This window comes from Xenopus laevis, chromosome 8L (genome assembly GCF_017654675.1).
Source record: "Xenopus laevis strain J_2021 chromosome 8L, Xenopus_laevis_v10.1, whole genome shotgun sequence".
NCBI lineage: Eukaryota > Metazoa > Chordata > Amphibia > Anura > Pipidae > Xenopus > Xenopus laevis.
The window spans coordinates 19,044,168-19,066,772 of record NC_054385.1 but is presented as its reverse complement, the minus strand read 5'-3'; the positions used below and the strand labels follow the sequence as shown (position 1 = coordinate 19,066,772).

General features: G+C 40.3%; 1 protein-coding gene across 1 annotated transcript in view; it reads right to left on the bottom strand.

Moving 5' to 3' along the window:
• mvb12b.L (multivesicular body subunit 12B L homeolog) overlaps positions 1-9,452 on the bottom strand; it is a 234,764-nt gene extending 225,312 nt beyond the window's left edge. Inside the window, exon 1 of the mRNA XM_041571997.1 lies at positions 9,334-9,452. The gene's annotated coding sequence lies outside the window, so the exon portion shown is untranslated. The remainder of the gene's footprint in view (positions 1-9,333) is intronic.
• Positions 9,453-22,605: the final 13,153 nt, after the last annotated feature.

The following is a 22,605-nucleotide window of genomic DNA, read 5'->3' as shown; positions in this document are numbered from 1 at the left end:
GTGTCCATCTCTTGGGGAAACTGCCTGAGTAAAAGTAGAGCTGTCAGAATCCAATATATCTGTTTTTTATGCAGATTTATGTTGCATAAACCTGTCAAGTAAGAGCAGTTCTTGACCAAGTGGAGGGATAATTATTTCAGCTAAGGGTTGAACTTAATAGAACAACATCATTTTACAACCCGAACGTCTATTATTATTCTGGGAACCATATGGTACCTAGTGGCTTTCATGAGTGGACACTACTAATACAGTGATTTTTCCTGGCAACAAGTCTTGTGGAGGTGGGGAAGGCAGGCAAAGTGACTTTACAAAGCACTACATTTGCTTTCTGAGTTTCTTAAACCGGCAGCTGAACTTTTTTTCTTCCTTATTTCAGGAACATCACTCATTCACAGCCAAAACATTTAGATTTTGTTATTCGGAACTCAGCAGAATTCAGCAGGCTAATCTTTAAAAGCTCTTCCCAGTGATTATTACATAGAGCCTTCTATGCCCGATAAATGGCTCTTGCTCTATTGCATTAATGGATAATCTTGTAATCCCACATACAGCGGCCAGTGACAAATAGATGTCCTAAAGCACTTTGTCGTTTCTACCTAGTACAAGGTGTCAGACTCTGGCTGATGAGATTGATGCAGAATCTCCCGGCGTTCTCCGCCGGACGCCTGCCTTGTTACTTATTTTAATATACAGTCTGGGCTAATGCACAGCTCTTATACTGATGATCTCAGCCAATGAATCACTGGCACTCAAGCTGACACCCCGGCCATTTCTCTTTTTGACACATGACTTCACTCTTTCTCCAAGCCACATCTCTGACCATCAGATTACCAATAGTAGGACACGGTGCTCTTCTAACTGGCGCAAGCCGACTAATATCATAAGAAACGGAGGCTGATTTATGAACATAGCTGTTCAGTTGCATTTGTGCAGTTACCATAACCAATTAGTTCTTTGCCCTCAACTGTTCAAAGCTAATTGCTATTTGGTCACTGTTGGCACCTGCCCTTTAGCACCTATAATCATAATTTAGCTTTATTATATATTATTATAAATAATGTAATATACATTATTCGGCTTTAATTATATGGTATAATATACCATATGATATGTAATGTATATGCAATATATAATATATTTACCAGCACTGGGCAAATTTGCAGCTGGGCAACCAATCACCATTTGTTGAAAGTCTACATGGGCTCATGGCAGGGCAAAGTGCAAAAAGCAGGCACAAAGTGTGACCGTATCGGCCCTAGTTGGGGCCTTTATCTAGGGCCGAAACGTTGGATGCACAAGTATGAATAAAGACTGATTATTTTCATGAATTTTGGGGTGCAGGTCCCTTCTGGAATTGTTGTATATACTACTTTTGACCCAGCACCCGCAGGACTAAAGACTGGCTTAGAGTGCAAGTACCCCCTCTTGTAAAATATATAGTGAATAAAGTACCCCCTCTTGTAAAATATAAGGATATTATAAGTTACCGAGGAGTTTCATGACCATATAAAAACACGAGGCCGAAGGCCGAGTGTTTTTATACAGGTCATGGAACTCCGAGGTAACTTATAATATCCTCATATTTTACAACTGGGGGTACTTTATTAATTATAATACACAAATTTTAGTGAGTCATGTGACAGAAATTACATCACTACTCACCGTTTATAACTGATGACATCACTACTCACCGTTTATAAGGATATAATTTACAGGATATTCATGGCTTTTGTGTATTATAAGGATATTATATGCAGTGGTGTAAGTAGATATTACTGGGCCCTGCGGCAAACTATTTTTCAGGTCCCCAAAATGTCTTGTGGTTGACCTGTTTTAGCAATATTTATTGAAACTGCACATGAATTGGGTCTGGTTCCTCTCTACCGAGGAGTTCCATTGCAACGTGGACAACATTCCGAACGGTAACACCAAAAAATGTAAGTGTTTTAAAGTAATAACAATATCATGTGGTGTTGCCCTGCACTGGTAAAACTGATGTGTTTGCTTCAGAAACACTACTATAGTTCATATAAACGAGCTGCTGTGTAGCAATGGCGGAAATTAAAAAAACCGCTATGTGGCACAGGTTCAATAGTGGATAACAGATAACATTATGTTCTACAGAGCTTATCTGCTATCTGCTGTGTAGCCTGAGCCTTTTCTCCTTTGAATGGCTGCCCCCATTGTTACACAGCAGCTTATTTATATAAACTATAGTAGTACTTATCTGTTATCAATTGTGTATCCTGTGCTTGAATGGCTGCCTCCATGGTTACACAGCAGCTTATTTATATAAACGACAGTGGTGTTTCTGAATCAAACACAGAAGTTTTACCAGTGCAGGGCAACACTACATTATATTTGTATTACTTTAATACACTTGTTTTTTATGTTACTGTTCCTTTATTATTTGCATCTAGGATACAGACAATATCATAAGTGTGTTACTATAATGGAGTTGTGTTCTTGCTGCTACTCATTGCAAAACATGTCCGACTGGACAAGGTTAAGGAAGCAAGAAATGTCCTAATTTTTAATCTAGGAATGTCCGTCTGCGGCTGCTTCAGAGCTGAAACACCTCCCTGTATAAAAGGTATAAATTTCACATCCATATTACTTATGAATCGAAAGTTGCACAATGTTTTACCCATCATTAACCATTGCCGGGTTTAGGATTAATTCCTGTATCATTATTACCTCTGAGCTATGTCTCCTACTCACATGCTGTTAATTCAGGAAAAAATATTACATTATTGCCCTTATCTCTACAGTGAAAAGGTAATGGACAGACCCAAGGGCCATGTATGTATGCTGTATTTATTTATATTCAATTGTTTGCATTATACAACATAGTGGAGAGTGTAAGTTGCTGTTTTATATTTTTTTATTAAAAGTTCACCTTTAAGTTAACTTCTAGGGGCAGATTTATCAAGGGTCGAAGTGAATTCGAGGGAATTTTCGAAGTAAAAAAATTCGAGATTCAAAGTATTTTTTTGGATACTTCGACCATCGAAAAGGATACTACGACTTTGAATTTACTTCGACTTCGAAATCGTTCAAATATTCGACCTTTCGATAATCTAAGTACTGTCTCTTTAAAAAAAACTTCGACTTCAATACTTTGACAAATTAAACCTGCCGAAGTGCTATGTTAGCCTATGGGGACCTCCTACAACCATTTTCTAAGTCTTCACACATCGAAGTAAAATCGTTCGATCGTTCGATTCGAACGATTTAATCGTTCGATCAAACGATTTTACTTCGGTAGTCTGATGGCCAAATTCGGTGAAAAATACCTCGACTTCGATATTCGATGTATTTTAATTCGATGGTCGAATTTCGAAGTATATTTTACTTCGAAATTCGACCCTTTATAAATCTGCCCCTTAGTATGTTATAGAATGGCAAATTCGAAGCAACTTTTCAATTGGCCTTCATTATTTATTTATTTATTTATTTTAGTTTTTTTTAATGATTTCTACTGATGTGAACAACTCCTTTATGGCTTTGTAAGGCCATTGAAATGGATACAGATTTATTTTAAGTCCTGTATATTAATTCTTAATTCTTGTTAACCTGTTCTGCAAGAAAACCATTTTGTGTTTTTTGATACAAAAAGTGTCAGGTAGCAATTGCCTTGATAGCAGCAAGTCAAAATAATGGGATAGGATCCGTTATCCAGAAACCTGTTTTCCAGAAAGCTCCAAAATATGGAAAGGCTGTCTCCCATGAACTCAATTTTATCCAAATAAACCAAAGTTTTAAAATGATTTCATTTTCAATTGTAATAATAAAACAGTAGCTTGCACTTAATCCAAACTAAGATATAATGTATCCTTATTGGAAGCAACACCAGCCTATTGGGTTTCTTTAATGTTTAAATGATTTTCTAGTAGACTTAAGATATAAAGATACAAATTATGAAAAGATCCATTATCTGGAATACCCCCGGTCCCGAGCATTCTGGATAACAAGTCCCATACCTGAAGTACCATAGGGCTTGTCTGTTTGTTGCTGCGTCTGTATACTGGGGATGATTTTCTAGCCTAGAATAGACATGTAATAGATGTAGACTGTCTACAGGCTTAAAGCAATTGCCATTGACACATGCACTGCTGAATAACTGGTAGGACTATGATATTGTTACTGGTTGTTTCCACACAGATATCAGTAGGGATGACAAACATAACCAAGGATCCTTATTCTGGCTAATAATCCCAAGGACCAGGGTAAATCAATGAGAAGTCAGACTATGGGGCAAACTCACTAACTGCCGAAAATGCGCTAGCGACGGCTTTGCTGCACTTCGCCACACTTCTCCAGACATAGTTTCGCCAGGGCTGTGCAAATTCATGAAGATCCGAAGCTGCGCACAGGTTACCGAACGGTTGCGAAGTTGCGCTAGCGATAATACGATAAGCAGCCCGAATTTACTAAGTAATTAACATATGGCGTGCAGATAAAGTACAATGGACGGATATGCTGCAGCAACTACATTACACTACACAAGGCCAGGGAAACGTAATAAAATTAAATAGAGGTCCTATATTGCCCTACACATGTGCCCCCTGTATAGTTTAGGTGCCAAATATAAGGGGGAAGGAGGGTACCCCAAAAATAATTTATGATCTTTTTCAGTCTATCACCCAGTAAAAAGTAAATAACGCCAGCGTTTTTTGGGACTTAGAAAAATTTTCAACTAGTTTTGAAGAAACTCCTATCTACTCTATTGCACTTCGCCTGGTCTGAGCTGCCGAAGTCAAGTCTGGCGCAAGAGGTAACGTTCAGTAAAATCCGCAACTTAGTGAATTAGCGTAGTAACGTCCCTTCGCCAGAGCGCAACTTCGCCTGGCGTAAGGGTGCGAAGTAGCGCTAGAGTATGTCTACTTCGCAAGCGAATTTATGCCAGCACCCGTTAGTAAATCGGCGAAGTGCCAAAATTATGTCACGCTGGCAAAATTTCGCCCTTTGCCCTTTAGTAAATTTCCCCCTATGTTGACTCCAGGAAATATTAGTACATATCTGATTTGTATAAAGAGTGATTGTGCTCTCTAGATGTATTATCTTGCTTGTTCACTCCATCCTCACCTGTAGCCAACAGGGGGCCCTGAAACTACTGTCACAATTACTTCTGCAGGGTCAAACTGGCTTCCCATTCCTGATGGCCCCAGGATCGAATGGGTCCTAGTCTATTGTAACTTTCATCAGCCCTTCTATATTGCCGACAAAGGCCCTGTAAAACGTCTTCAACATTTAGCAGTAGCACTGTCCGTTTCTGTTAAGAGGGTTTTCCATAGAAGGCTCATTCTGACAATGTACTTCTATCATCCATTGTACCCCTATGATGAAGTTCTAGCGCAGGGATCCCCAACCTTTTTTACCTGTGAGCAACATTCAGATGTAAAAGGAGTTGGGGAGCAACGCAAGCATGAAAAATGTTCCTGGGGTGCCAAATAAGGGCTGTAATTGGCTATTTGGCAGCCTCTATGTGAATTACCACCATATAGGAGGGTTTGTTTGGCGTACACCTGGTTTTTCTGCAACCAAAATTTACCTCCAAGCTAGGAATTTAAAAATGAGCAACGTCCAAGGGGTTGGAGAGCAACATGTTGCTCATGAGCTACTGGTTGGGGATCACTGCTCTAGTAGTAAGCTATCATTAACTCTGTTTAAAGGGGGAGAGGCAGTGGTCTGTAAGTTGTAGCCTGGGCAGGCCCGGATTTGTGGAAAGGCCACCTAGGCCCGGGCCTAGGGCAGCAGGATTTTAGGGGGGCGGCATGCTGCCCAACCACACCCACATTGGCTCAAAAACAGTGGGGATGCGCTGGAGATACAATCATTTTTTAAATTTCCCATGCTCCAATCCCCATTGCTCCGGTCCAGATGATGAAAATTTGCATGAATAAAGGGGAGGGAACAGGGGCGACGAATGGTAGTGGGCCTAGGGGTGCCCACTATGTAAATCCGGCCCTGAGCCTGGGCCAGGGTCGGACTAGGGGGCCCGGGGCCCACCGGGACCGCTGTCCAGGGCCCCCCTCTGGCCCCCGCTACCTACTTTGAGCCGAATCGCCGATCAACATATTCGCTCAGGCGGCGCATCGCGCATGCGCAAAAATCACTAAGCACACATGCGCAAACGAGGCTAGGCGCGCATGCGCAAATAGCGCTGCGATGCGCCAAAATAGTTTTTTTTAGAAAAACTGTTTGGGAGAGCGGGTCTGGCCCGGCGGGGGCCCACTAGGGTCGGGGCCCACCGGGCATTTTCCCGGTGTCCCACCGGGCCAGTCCGACACTGGCCTGGGCAGTGCCAGCTAGCAGCTGCAAAGGCAAAGATTCAGGGGAGCATAAAAGATCAGTCCTTGGCATCATTTATCTTGGTTGTGCTTTGAATATAGGACACAAGGTTAGTCATCTTGCTATGATAAATACACAGAGGAACGCACCATGCAAATTAATATAGGGAATGTGTGTCTGCAAAGTAATTTTCCTGTAGTCGGTTGCTATTTCTGAACCAACATTGGGGTGCTCTTTGGCATTTTGCTCCACCCCACCTCCACATCTAGCACTTTCATTTCTTGCTCTCGGAATGGGGTGGGGTGCAGGATTTCTAGTTCAAAATTGCACTTTACAAATAACAACGTTTGAAAATTCTGCTCTTTAAGTTACATGGGACAGCTTTGTTGCAGAGAGTTTCATTTATGTGCATGTATTATTATAAGCCCTTCCATTTAACTCTATTATTTATTTCCATTCAGTTTAGGGTATAGCCAAAACTAGACCAGCCAATCGGATCTTAGCTTTGGTGGGCACGCTCATGGTCGGTATTCAAGGCCATTGAGCATTGACACGGCGAAATCCCGCTGCCAAGCTGTGCACAAGGGGCCCTCAAGAACAGGGGAATGGTGGTCCCTTTCTGGACTATAAACAATATAGTTAAGTAGGGGGATCTGCACAGTGGCCCTACTGAGTAAAATGTTATTTCCTTTAATTAGGAAGGTCCAGTTAGGCACAGTCTAATGGCTACAGGAACCTCTCCCTGTATGAAATCAAACGCTCCTCTGCTACACTGGCCATAAAGGAACATCTCTACAGATGCTGTAAACACCACCAATCCCATGGGCAGAAATAAAAACAACTGCGATATTAAGGGAGGCAGTCCTGCTATGTTTCTTCTATTGTAAGTTGCCAGGGACTTTTAAACTAGTACCAGAGGCATTGGGTTATTTTTCAAACGTAGGTCCTGCCAACCAATCAGATTTTTTTCTTTCATTTTCTAACCTGCAGGCGACTGATCAAAACAAATTGCTGATTGATTGCAATTTCAGGGTCTAGACCTCCCTCCTTGCTACCAATACACAGATGATCCACAGGTCCCAGCCTATTTGTTTAGTCAATACGGTTCCACCGAGTCTATAAGTAGGGGAATGGCTATAACATAAAAGGTCTGTATAAAATGTCAGATACAAATCCGCACTTCCATATCACTGACTGACCTTGTCTTTGTCTGTAAATAACATTATCTTTGCACATTGGTCACATGCCTCCATGCTTGGTAAAGTTGTTCACTCGTAAATATCTTTACACCTTAAGAGACCTGTGCACATGAGACGGGCAAGGTCACCGGCGTTATGGAGTTAACAGAGCCCAAGCTTCCTCACTGAAATTACATTGATTGGAGAAAATGAGAGAGCTGGGTAATGGAGGGGTTAGCCAGAACTCTCTCTCTATCACTGCAGACACATATTGACTGACTCTGGATCAGTCTCTTTCCCAGCCACTGATTGAGTTGCCTGTGGACACTAAATGAGTTTTCTATGGACATCAGCCTGCAATCTTCAAAGTGCACAGCTCCCGATGAAGGATTTACACCCAAGGGAACAATGGGGGGACAAGATATAACAGCTCTGCAGATTTGGTTTTAACCACTCAGCCTCCAAAGGCGGATCAGAACAATATACCATTGGCAGTAACGGAGCAGAGCCGACAGCAACATGCGGCTCAGATTAGTGTTTTACCTGATCTATGGCATGGATGCACCTGGGAATGCTTGTATAAATGCACCACTATCATATCCAAGTATATATTTGTAAATATACTAAGCGGATAACACTGAAAATACTTGTATGTATTGGCTAAGGCGAAGTACAGTGGGAGGGCTTTAATTTCAATTTGTAGATACAAATACGGTATGTTGAACGATTGTGTGGCAAATTTGGAATATGCTGTAAATATCACAGAGGAGTTGTTCCCACATCTGATGTGGCATTGATTTCTCTGCGCAGAAAGGGATTGTTCAATGGCGCTGTAGCTGTAGTAACAAGGGCAATATCTGCCAGTGGCCCATAGCAACAAGCTGTCAGTTAGCATTGACCCGAAAGCATGAGGCAAACAAATGTCTGGCTTCTGTGGTTTTGTGCATGGCCAGTAATAAAAATGTGGTCATGAACAGTACAAACAGTTACGGTAATTGCAGCATCTATGCAGTCGGTATACCAACCAATAACATGAATGGAAACCATCTGTCGTCACATGTGATAGGCAGGACAGATGGTTATCAAGCATTTCTCTGATGGCTGATAAACTGGCAGAGAACCCTATAGGGCACACAGCGTCAGTCTGGGGGCCCTGGGGAAGGGGTCCCTTAAGCTGCAGGCCCGGTGGGCCCTGGGCCCCCCTGACCCACCTCCAGCAACCACATTCCAACTGCAACTCTCCTCCTCATACCTCGGCAGCAAGGGCCAGGGACAGCCGTGGCAGCAACCGGGGTCAGGGAGGGGCGTAAGGAGAGCGGCAGTGCAGGGAGTGGGTCTAGGCCAGAGGTTTTTTTCCCGGTGATGCACCGACCCAGTCTGACACTAAGGGCACATGTACATCTGCAAGTGTAGTGAGCAAAGTGCAATTGCCACGTTCCCCCCCCAGAATTCCAGCGTAATTGCAGTTGCAAGAAAGGGGCATGCCCTTGGCACAATTGCACTGTGGTTCTGACTCCAAATATTTTCAATATCTGCCTGGTATCATTTACAGTGTTCACTGTGCGGGTGAAGGTGTGTATTTTGACACATTGATGCATGGGAACCCTGAAATCACTGTCAACCTAGAACGGGTGGTAGCTCCAGCATTCCCTTAGAAAATTGCATCATTAACCACAAAGAAATTGTGCTAAGCAAACTGGATGTCAATGCCATTATTAACACTGCGGACTGAAAGTAACACCCTTCTAACACAAATCCTGTAAAAGTTGTGACTATTGCAACTTCAGAGCAAAACATCTACTACAGTATATTGGTGCATCATAAGCATGTTCTGATAAGTTGTATTGAAGCCTCAACTTACTTTGCTCCTGCTGGACTTCTGGGCACAAAACACTCCATGGCAGGTAGAAAAATGTGCCAAGTTATTGTAGAGTCCAAATTATGTGTGATTTGGGCAGTTGTGGCTATGTTACAATAGAGAGGATCCTCCACTCAGTCCACTGCCTAGAAAGTATGGGAAGAACACATGAAGGAAAAATAGATTTTGGGTACCAAAACATTTATAAAATTTAGGTTATTATTCAATGATATTATTTATAACAAATTATTTTATTATACGTTCATTGCTATAAAGATATGGAAACTATATGGCACCTTGCATTATACAGAGGGAATTAGGCAGTTTCCCGTTTAAAGAAAAAACAATCCACTCCTAGATTGATCCAAGTCAGCCGAACAAACAGAGATTGAGGCTGATGAACCTTGGTGTCATCGATTGACCATTTGGGCTGAGCTGTTTGTGCTAATGATGTTGCCAGCAGCCTGCATGTTAAGTTCAGAAGCAAGACCTGCCGCACATTAATCCCTCGCTGCCACACTCTTCTATAAAATTGGTTTAGAAAGTGCCGAGTTTGGTGACCTGCTGACTGCATATTATCAGGACAAGCATGCTCTCTTCAGAGTTTTTATTAAATGTCAGTTGACCTCCTTCAGACGGTGCTGGTGTTCTATCTAATACAGGGTCAGCACCAGACTGTAAATTTTAAAGCGATGCTGAGACAATGCTGGCTTCAATCTGACCTCCTGACTGTAGATAAAGGAGGGACCGAGCCAGTGATGCAGTTTTATCATGTGCAGGGGTGACCTCCTCCTCCTCTTACAATTTTTAGGGCAGGCTGGAATATTGCTGGTTGATAACTTTTTGTAGATGGACCTACTGACTGTACATGACCAGCATAAAATCAGAACATTCTAGTTTTCACTGTGCCCAAGGCTTGACATTCTTATGAATTTATATCTAGCTTGACCTTGTAATCAAATCAGATCATGTAAGAATTGCACGGCCTGCTTGCATAACATCAGAGCATAAGAAAAGTAAGCTTTGGTATCTGACAATTCATCCTAATACAGAAACAGCTTGACTTGAGGGTATCTGACTGACCAGACATTAAAAAAGTGCTATGGTTAATGGACTTGCCCATTTGGGTACCGCAATCAACAGCAGATAATAAGATATGAGTCTTAAGGTGGCCATACACGGGCCGATAAAAGCTGCCGACAGACCGAGTCGGCAGCTTATTGGCCAGTGTATGGGCCCTCCAATGAGCTTCCCTGATTGATATCTAGCAGAAAGTCGGCCAGTTGTCAATCGGCCAGGACTAAAAATCCTGTTAGATCGCGGCCGCATCTGTTAGTTGATGTGGTGCCACGATCCGACCACCTGTTACTCTTCATTACGATCCGATCATTGGGCCCTAGGGCCCACGATCGGATCAGCCCGATATCGCCCACCTCAAGGTGACCATATCTGGAAGAGATCCACTCATTTGGCAACATCGCCAAATGAGCGGGTCTCTCTGTGTATGCCATTTGGCATTTTCTCTCCTTTAACGGCATTTTGCTTGCAATGTCATTTAAAAGACAGGAAGAAGACTTCTCAACTTCTATATTATTGCCTACCCAAAATTTAGGCACAGGCAATGCAATTATTACATCTCTAATATAGTCATATATACACACATACTTACATACAGATTACTTAACATATGCTCAACAAAGCTGGTTGGTAGGACAGGCATATGATGAGGCATGCAACACAAACTATGCAGAAATTTGGCTGCCAAGCCATGCTAGATTGTTGTAATAACAGTAAATGGCATATAAGACATTCTTAGTGTAGTTATTGAAGAGTCCAATGGCTCATTACTGGAATGCTGAATGGACTCATTTGTGGTTATGTACCATGGGGCATAATGAGATTTTGGGCACTTTGCCCCGAACACACTGGAATAGAACATCTGAAATAGCCTTACACTGGCCCCCATGAATCACCAGATTCCCTTTGTGCTCTCAATTTTGTTATAGTTAGTGATGGGCAAATTTGTCCCATTTCGCCAAAAAATAGGCGTCAAAATTATTTTGACATGCGTCAATTTCGATTCCCCGGACGATTGTTACACGCGTGGCTATTTTGGCCAAACGCATTAAAGTCATTGGGCGACAAAATAATTTAGATGCAAGGCAATGTTGACAGGAGTGCCAATGTGCGTCCGAAATCCTTGTTTTTGCCACAGCAAAATATTTGGAAATTCGCCGCAAATCCATGCCTGCTGAAGAAAATTGGCCATTACTACTCATCAGCCCCTCATGAATACAGCATCAATTCTGCAAAGTGCAAAAACCACTACAGATTGGGCCCTTTTTTCACTTTACTGGTCTAACCTTTAAAACAATGTAGCAGAATTCAGTAAGCATGCATGGTATCATGGGATCTAGAGTCTTGCTTGGAGGAGAGCAGCAGTTCAGATAAAGATAAATAAATACTGTTTTCAAATGCAGTTACCTATACAAATTAATAACTTGAAAATTTTACTTTTTTTGATAAATGGGCTGCAGCAGACCGCTAGTCTTTAACGATGAAAGCCTTACATACAAGGTTTCATGTACTGATGGGAAACAATATGTCAAATGATATTCCAGAGCTGTGGTACCATGTTTGCTAAGTGGAGTGCAAGCTAAGCTTGTTGTGCCATGCACCGTCTGTCATGAACTTGGCAAAGCTGGGAGGGGAAAGCAGGTGGGAACTATGAGGATGGAGATGGCTGCCACATCTGGACTTTGTTATTCTTTATTTATGTAGCGCTGACACATTTTACCCAGGTCTTATTCCTCATTCACATCTTTCCCTGAAGTGAAGCGAATGTGACCAGTTTCATGGGCTAAGGCTCTTGAGAGGACAGAGATGGTTTTTGTAACAACAGACTAGATATTAGGGCTGATTTATCCTGGCCTTGGAGCAAGTGTCGGAGCCCTTATCTGAACACCCTATTGCCATGTGGCTTTAAAACACCACACAAGATTGGAAGACTGGGAGATTATTAGAAAGCCTTTGCTTAATAACTTACTGTCCTGTCCAATTTTAGGTAACTGTATTTTCTGCTTAACTTAACTTTAGAAAGCCACACAAGTCCAGAGATGAAGCCAGACCACACAGCATGGGTGGAAGAAGAAATGGAAGTCATGGAGACTGGAGAAATTGCTTCAAACCAGGGTTTCAGTGCCATTTACTCCTTCCGGTTCAACGGTTTTTTTTGGAGGTCACTATCGATTGAGTGTTTTGTGAAGGTATTTCATGCTTTAGCATGGTTTGATTCTAGTACACGTCATTTACACTGTGTTCGTGTGGGATTCTTAAAGTAAAAGCACACAGAGTGTGGTAGCTCCATGGTTTGGAGTTAATAGTTACACTTGTGCTTGATTTAAGGGAAAAGACGCACAAGTTCTGAGAACAACTGCATGAAAGTGCAAGGAGTGTGTTTGGATGCAAGGACCTCTAATAAATAGCATGAATATGTGCACAACTGCAATTGGTTTTGTAAGCAAGCCCCGACTTCTCCAGCAGTATTAAAAAAGCTCCATCTATATATCACAAAGGCAACTACATCATATAAAGAATGAAGTGCGTAGGGCTCTTCGGTGTAAATGAGCTGTGTGCTCAGAGCAGGACCTTACCATAAGTAATCAAGGAGTTTACAGCAGCCCTGATCCAAAATGATATGAAGCTTGAGAGTATTTTGTTCCCTTTGAGATTATGAAGACAATATAACTGAATATGTTCCTCTTAGAATGATAACAAAGCAAAGTCCAGCTGTGCTTGATATATTTCCTGCATGAGAAGCTAAAGCAGTAGCTTCTTTCAGAGGTTATGATTTTTTTAAGGTAGCCTGAAAAGCTTTCAGCCTTATAATGGCTAAAAAATAACTCTAAAGGTCAGGAGCTGTCCTACAGCAGAATAGGGATTTAGAAGAGCAGATCTGGTCTCGGTTAGAAAATGGATTGTAAACATAGGAGATAATCGCCTGAAAGGTCAGAAATGATACATTTTTATATTTGTTTTAGTCAGCAATATTTATTTAGCCCTGCGCATCCCGCGACTGCTGGCCCAAGTGCATTGTGGGGAAGAGCTAAGAGCCTCCAGGTAAGCGCTGGTGTTTGCATAGCAAGATGACCTTCAGATGTAAATCCCAGCTTTTAGTACCTGTCTAGGGAGAGTTTATACAACTTCTGAATTGTGCGAAAATTCAATACCTTCCATAAACCCCAATCTGCCTGTACACATAGTCTGTTTGCCAACCGGCCATTAATTACTTCTTTCCCAGGGAGAACTGCATCTATTATGGAGCAAGAAGAGCAGACTTTGTAGACCTGCGAGGAGACAGCTCTTATTCTGCAACATGTTCCATAGCTAATAATGGCTTTTGCGCCTATTGACGGTTGTTAGCATTTGTACAGATATTTGCAGTAACCTTCCGTACAAGAGTAATTGTCTGCGTTGTCTCTGTTCTTTTCTCACCAGCTTCCCCTGTGACGGTGACAAATGTGGATCCCTCAGTGAATTAGACACTTGTGCTTGGCCTGCTCTCCCTTTCTGCCTGAATCCCCTTCACCTCATGTTTGATTTATAGACTACACAGAGCAGCAGGACTGACCCACACACACTGTCTGAGCTGACCCCACAACTACATCACAATCCAAGCACTGGCAGTACAACAGGACAGCATTCACCTAGTCCCTGCCAAGGAGACATTAAGAAAAATAGCTGGACTGTGTCGCAAAGTGCCGTCATACTCTTAACTAAAGCACAATAGACTTTTCAGGTTATAAATAGCATATGGAACCTAAAAACAGTGATATGTGTACTTCATGCCTTTATTTATATTATATATATATATATATATATATATATATATATATATATATATATATGTATGTATATATATATATATATATATATATATATATATATATATATATATATTCCACTTTGAGAAAGGCTCTGGTGGAGCCGAAACGTCAGTCCATAGCTCTTCAATAAATCATTTTTTATTTTTCTAAGATCTGCGAGTGCCGATCTCTCTGTTTTACATATATATATATATATATATATATATATATATATATATATATATATATATATATATATATATATATATATATATATATATAATGGGCATACTGTTTAATTAAAGGATAAAGCCGGTCTATAGTGATGGGCGAATTTCTCCCGTTTAGCCTATAATTTGTGAATTTCCCACGAAATTCGCGAAACGGTGAAAAATTCGCAAACAGGCGACAATTCTGACGCAGGCGACAATTCTGACGCCCATTAAAGTCAATGGGCGACTAGAATTGTTTCCAGCGTCGGAATTGTCGCTGGCATCAGAATTGCCGCCAGCGTCAAAAATATTTGGACGCCGGCGAATTTTCCCTGCCAAATTTTTGTGGCAATTTAGCAAATTTATTCGCCGGTGGCGAAACGCAGAAATTCACCGCAAATTCACCAATCACTACCGCTGTATAATTAAAGGGTACAGCTGCTGTATATAGGGTGAAACACGATTTGTGTTATATACACAATATTGTGATGTCATGGGCAGGGGTCACTCCCAATAATGACATCATTGGAATGAACTGTTGGCGCCAATTTACTTTTAAAATACACAGTTGTTTGTACAGTGTTTATGATCATCCTGAAGAAGGCTCGCAAGTAGGGGCCAAAACGTTGCAATAAACGTTTTGTTTTTTTCACCATGTACAAGACCTGTGAGTGCGGTTATTGGCTATTAGATGCTACTAAGCTGGAATTCTCTGAGGGCGCTCCTGCGGCTCCTCTCTTATCTCTTAGGGCCACATGACTAGTGCAACTGTATTCTATGCACTGAAGGTCTGGAAATTAAAATCTTACAGTTATCAGCGGCAGCTATTTACCTACCATGGCAAACGAGGCAAGGTTCTCATCTCGCCTTATGCCTAAAATGGCATTGGGGATTCTCATAATGCTGCATTAGGGGTTAAAAAAAAATATAGTTTTTGCATTTGCATTAGTAAATGCACCCTAATGTATAAGGCTAATAGAGGCATAGGATCTGTTATCTGGAAACCAGTTATCTAGAAAGCTCTGAATTATGGAAAGGTGGTCTTCCATAGACTACATTATAATCAAATAATTAAAAAAAGAATAATAATTTCCTTTTTTCTATAATAAAACAGTGCCTTGTACTGTACTCGGTCCCAATAAATAAAATCCTTATTGAATACAAAACAAATCCTATTGGGTTATACTAATGTTTAATTTTTTTTTTTTAGTAGACTTAAGGTATGGATGCCCAATTTACAGAAAGATCCCTTATCCAGAAAACCCCAGGTGTAGAACATTCTACATTCTCCCATACCTGTGATGCATGCTGTGAAAGTTTATGTGTGCAATGATGTGGCTTCTTCTTGTAATTCCTTATTGTGAGGATGAATTGCTGGGGGGCCACCCTCCTGGGACTCCTAGATTAAGTTGATAGAATCCTCTAAATAAAGCCATATTAAGATAATGGAGGTTATCGGGAGAAATTGGACAAGGTTTGGAGCCCACACTGTGTCAAATTAATATGATAAAATGTTTAAGTTTTGCTTTATATTCCTTCTAAGCTAAGGGTTATCTAGACTGGGACAACTAGACTATCAAGTGATGCAGGCGCTACTTATAGACACAATAACATAAGCCAATAGCCAGATAAGTTTGTTTTTTAACTCTACCAATTTCTTTCTTAAAGGGCATGTAAAGGCAAAAACATAAATCCAATTTTTACTTTCTTTAATGAAAAAGGAACCTATCTCCAATATACTTTAATTAAAAAATATGTACCATTTTTATATGAAACCTGACTTGCAATGATATGCAATGAAATTCTCCCTTCATTTACTGCAGTGGATAGGAATTGTCAGACGGTCCCCAACTGCTGGGCAGGGAAACAATCATACTTATGAACAGCAGGGGGAGCCCCCGCCTTACTTCCCAGCAATGCAGAACTCAAGCAGCTTTGTTTTTTTCCCTGTAGAGCAGTTGGCGACTGTGTTGAGATTTGTATTGGATTTTATTATTGCTTTTACATCCCCTTTACTGTTTCCAACTCCAGCAGCAGGGACAATGTTCATGGAGCCAGATTTAAACAGATAAACTGGGGCTTCTATTTGGAGCATTATTGTGCTGCAGCCACTGGTTTCAGAGAAAGTTTGTATTAAACAATACAAAATTTATAAAATCCCCATTTGATTACATGACAACACAGGACCCAGTGCAGTCTGCCTATTCTGATTATGAATCAGTCTTGTTGTATCGGCTTCTGACAGATATTATTTGACTTGTGCTGTTTTGATCATTTATGACGATCCCTAAGCAGCCCAGACCACACTGAGCATGTGCACAGTCTTGGTCTTGCAAAGATGTTTAACAAAGTTACAAGATGGTGACCCCCTGTGGCCAATTTTGAAAGCATTAATTATTTGTTCGATAAGGCTTGTGGTGCAGTAAGTTCATGTTTATGTTTAGTATACAAAATACAGTATTTCTTGCCTTATTCTATTTTAGACTTTAATTCCCCTTTAAGAAGTTTGTTATGAATTAATTCTTGGCTGACGTTGTTACTTTTAGCCTATCCCTTCTGCTCTGATTTGATAACCCTTTGCGCCTTACTTACTGAGCCTGGCATACTATCTACAACCTATTCCTGCAGCCTTGATATGTTATATTCAAACTAGTCATTTTTGTCTGTGTTTTTAGTAAAGATTAAATGAGAACTAAACCCTGTTGCAAAACGATCACAAATGTCCCAGTCATACAGTGCCCAAAGCCTGCATTCCTAGCACCAAGGCAATTTATCTCCAGTAACTGGGTAACATTAGCTCCCCCATCTCTGGTTGTTGATTGGCATGTGTGCAGAACAAAAAGAAGGTTTGTCCTGCACATAATACTAAATGGTTAGCTTCACATGCTGCTTCCCCTTAATGGCCCTCACTGTCTTCATTATGGGGCCTTTTTACTGTTTAATCCTCCCTTCAAAGTTCCTTTTGGAAGGACTTTGCTATGAATTATTCTAAACCTGGGTCTGGCATCTAGAATATGGAAACAGATGATCAGTGTGTAGGTCTTGGATTGGGCAAGATGTATACATTCAGGCAATAACCCGAAGGATCCTTTGAGGCATCAATAACATCAAGAGATCTGTTGCAGCAATTTCAGGAAACTAACACATCCAGTATAAGAAGCAACAGGTTCTGCTTTTGATTTGAAATTATGCATCTCTACTCTTAATTAAATGAAGAGCCTTCAAACGATCTTTTCATCACAAATTATCTTGGCATTAAAGAGCTTGGGTAATTACCTACTTTTTTTTCAAACTTCTTTATTTTTGATATCATACGTAGGTACGGTCCGTTAAACCAGCAGTTCACATTAAGGGAAAGAAAAAAAAATCTTAATGAGAGAGAAGCAATCAAGTTCATTATGATTTGAGTACGAGTCATTAACATGCTCAATGAGGTCACAGGCAATAAATTAAATAACTTTCTAATATGAAATTGTCATTTTTGCAGTTTTTGAAGCAAGGTTAATGCCTTTAATCGGCATATTTACACATCTGTTCAGTATTTTAGTAGCGCTGTCATTCTTTTTTGCAGTATTTTACAAATAAGGGCCTTTGTGAGCTGGAAAAGGTGCATACTTTAAAGATTTAGGAAGAAATGATAGCCTGGACTATTGGGCTATTAAATCTGCACTACTGGCCCTGCATTTCAATCCAGTGTCCGTTCTTTGATAGACATGCTAATCTGCCACTAGGACCTTCCTCCGTATATTTCTACAATCAGTTGAAGATAGAAGTCTAAAGCACTGGTCTTATTCTTTATTCTTATTCTAAAACAACTGGACTTGCTGAGTAATCATTGAAGATTTTCACTACTCATCTGAGCAGCTTCTCCAGTACAACTGACTGGTATGGGAAATTCTCAGCATATTAACACTTCCACTAATCCAATCACAATGGCATATTGTAACTCTTCAGAGAGGTGACATCTGAAATTCACAGAGGTGTTGATTCTGTGTAGTTACTGTGATAGGATTACTAATGTTCTCGCCTTGACAAAGCTATTCAGCGAAACGTACGTCGGCGTTTTTAGTGATCCTCTTGTGGTCAAATTGAATTTTTGCCAAATCGATCTATAGGAAATATTTGGGCTGGGTTTTTCAACGGAAGTGGGGGCAAGAGAGCTCGGGGTCTAATCCTTCTTTATTCTATACAACCTCTTACAATCTTCCTTCCTTTCTAAGGGACCGACGGTTTGTGGCTTTTTAGGGATACCTAGCCTCTTAATAACACTTAGGGCAAGTTAAATACCAAGGCCACAGCCCCGGTTACCCTGTCCTGCCTTATCTTTGTAGTGTCCCAGGCTTTAGAAAAAATCAGGCAGTTAGTTTATGGGACAACTCCACCATCTATTTTTTCTATTTTCTGTAATCTAAATTTATGGATTGTGACTTCAATTGCTAACCCACTACCTAAAGTTGGTCATTTTTCTATATATATTTTTAATTGATTTTTTTCTTTGGGGTCTAATATTCTAATTTATTGCACAGCACTTTACTTAAATCCATGAATTTTTCTAATTATGGATGAATTTATAGCAGCACTAGCACTTTATTAATTCTATTACAATTCTCTATGAATTGTTGTCAGTAAACAAGTGTAATAAATCACGTTGCAGTATTTCTGGCCAATTTTAGAATCATAACAATTGGTGGGGTTTCTTTTTCTTTTCTAAAAGGATTACTAATGTGTCATGCAGTCAGTTGAACTTAAGAAGCTGCTCGGATGAGTAGTGAAACGTCTTCATTGACTACTCAGCAAGTCCAGTTGTTTTAGAATTACGTATATCAGATATATTGACGTGCATTGCCCAGCATTGATTGCACAAAATGAGAATCAATTCAGCTAAATGAAGCAACATGCCCATTCACTAAATAATATGATAAAATGCAATAAAGTACTAGTAACTAGATATTTACTGGCAGCCAGTGCATTTGATGAAAGTCAGCAGGACCATGTGAAGGCGAAGTAATCCGAAGTCAAACTCTGGTGGTCCCTAGACAGTGTCGGACTGGGATGCTAGTGGCCCACCAGCAAACATTAGACAGTGGGCCCACTTTCCAAACTATTATTCCTCCTCTCCTCACTCTTTATTCTCCTAGTCTTTTATATTTACTTAGTCTATTTTTCCATTATTGAGCATTTTTTCCTATAAAGAAATACGGAATGACCATGAAATTGGCCACATAGTTAGAAGCAAAAGGGGCCCACTGACACCTGGGCCCATCGAGAGTTTTCCTGGTTTCCTGGTGGGCCAGTCTGATACTGTCGCTAGATCTAATAAAAACCAATGAAGCCAGTACAAATCTCACTAGTTAAAGCTTAAAGAGTCAAGGTGCACATAATCGAAGATTTCAGCATAGGTAGTGGGTCACCATAAATTGATTGAGGGCACTCATAAAACCCACATCATGCCATAGGATATATATAACTTTATTGTAGAAATATGCAAGAGACAAGTATTACTCGTTTTATGCCTGGAGGAACTTTTGGGGTTATGTAATAAAAAGCACTAAGTTTGCCTAAGAGCAATAACCCATAGCAACCAATCAGCAGGCAGCATTTACTGGTCACCTGTAAACATCTTACTGGATGCTATGGGTTACTGCTCCTGGGCAAACATTGTGCATTGTATTACAAATAGGGGTTAGTGCTTTATGACTTAGCGTGGGTTTTATGAGGACCTACTCCTAAATTTCAGGGGCTAAACCAAGCCAGATGCCAGGTAGTTCAACTAAACTAATTTAGTAATAAAAGTCGGTAACGGAAAAACTATTCGCAATGCAAAAAGTTATGCCTTTGCTAGAACAAATTCTGCTTTGCGCAAATTTAATATATCGAACCCGGAAACTGTTTAGCGACCACTTCAGACAGTGGAAGAGCCGTTTGCGAATTTTATAGTTGCGCCGTAAATGTAATAAAACTTCTTACTGAAAAAGTCGTTATGTTTGCTCCGAAAGATTACGACACCGTCAAGACCTTCTTAAGAGTGCGTAATTAAAATTCGCAATGCAATAACAATATTACATTGCTAGATGTGGATTTTTATTCTTATTGGTGCGAATTGTTTGGCTCTTTGTGACTTTAATTACATCCCCTTGTTTGTATATTCATAACTAAGTGAAAAAAAAATTGTCATGGAGAAACTCAAACAAATTCTGTATTCTAAGACACCATCTGGCCCTAGATAAGATAATCATTCCAGAAGTAGGGGTGCTGTACATGCCCGAGAAACCATCATTGCTCCGGTGCAGTTAAGCAAAGCAACCAATGGGATATTTGCTTTTATTTTCTTAGTAGTAGCTTGTTTAACGTTAATTTTTCTTTGGTTGCTATTGAACGTTGAACTTGTGCCATTGAGCACCAGTGTTTTCCTTGTCTCTTCTTTCACTCACTCTGTACAAGAAGCAGAAGACATTCCTCATGCTATAATTACTTTTATTCACTAATTAGCCACGTCTTAGTAAACATACTCATTACAACTTTAATGGAAAAAACGGCTCAGTTAAACTATTTATCTCATTAATACTAAAGTGCATCATTGTTTTAGTAGGGAGAAAGCTTTCAAGTCTAGAGTTATGCCAATACTTTGGAAGTCAGAATACGGTCTCTTGCTCTGTACCTGAATGAATAGATTTGGCAATTTAGCAATATATCAAAAATGCTTATATTAATGAAACACTGGATAATACGCTATGGAGCAATGTGCTAAAAACCATACATTTTGCACTGCTCAGTTACCTATAGCAACCAGTCAATTGGCTGCTTTCAAACAGATAGTTGATAAGTTTTTGGCTCCGGCATCCATTTACGAATTTTCGCAGCCATTTCACGAATTTATTCGCCAGTGGCGAATCGTGCAAATTTGCTGCGAATTCGCGCCTGGTGAATAAATTCACCCATCACTAGAGATGGAATTTAGCCTTTACATTTTCATTTACCTGCTTACTGTATTGATTTAAAGCAAGCAGAAGTCTAATTTCCCTAGTGGGTTTATTTGTATTTATGTCTGCAAATGCATAATGTGTTTGTATGTGCACTGGTATATAGGGTTCTTTTAGTTATTAGTACGTCAGTGCTTTTAAAAGTATAATTCATTGTCCTCTTAGTATTTTCTGAACTGCTGGTTCTGACAATGTAGCATAATAGGAACTTCAGTCCTGACTAGGGGAGAGCTGGTTTCTGCAGCATTGTTTCAGGAGTCAGAAACAACAGGGCAGAAAGGAACCATCAAAAACCTGAATTGTATGATTATTTCTGTTTTTTTTCCCCGACTCCCTCGATTTTTTTCTGGCATTTTCCCGAAAAGCATGGAATTTTTCCCATTTTTGCCCGAAAAGCCCGGAATAGTCGGATTTCCAGGATAATTCCAGAGAATACCACAGAAATTACCAAATAGGATAGCGACCACTCCCATTGACTTATAAACAACCTCAGCAGGTCTCAGATGGTGGACTAAGAATTGCAGCCTCTGGGTATAATAAATCTCGAAAAAGTCAAGTTTTTTTTCTACTAAAACTTCGGATTTTCTAGTAAAAAAAAAAATACTCAAATTTTTTGAGTTTTTAGCATACAGACTTTTATAAATAACCCACTTAATATTAAAATGAAACTTTGGGGGGATGCTAAATAATGGCCATTTACCTACAGTGAACCAGGGCCAGGGGTCCACCATGGGTTCTTCCCAAGAGTGGGGTTTTTACCAGATGGAGGTCTATACCATATCTGTTTTCATAGTTCAACAGGGCAGTCTATCCTTGCATTTGTTTCTTTAATCTTCTCAAAAATGTTCTTATATTGCGCAAAGGTTCCCATAGTCAATACATAACAAGAAGGTACAAGTGAAAATGGATAAATCTCTGAAAATTCTGGATCTGGGGAAAAAACCTGATATTTTGCAGTGACTGAACCCTATTTTTAATCTAAAAGTGAACCCCTTTAAAGTCAACTGAAATAGCAATAGTTGGTTCATTCCACTTTGAATGATAAATCAGAGAATTTCTATATTTCTACTCAATGCTTGTCCCAATCAGCAGAAGCCATTGAACCCTCAGCGTGCCACAGAGAGGTCTCACTGGCGAGAGATGTTTCAGTACTGGCTGACCCAACACACAGAGGTTCAGGCTAGAGGTGCTTGGCAGTTGTAGGAAAGGTGATATTTC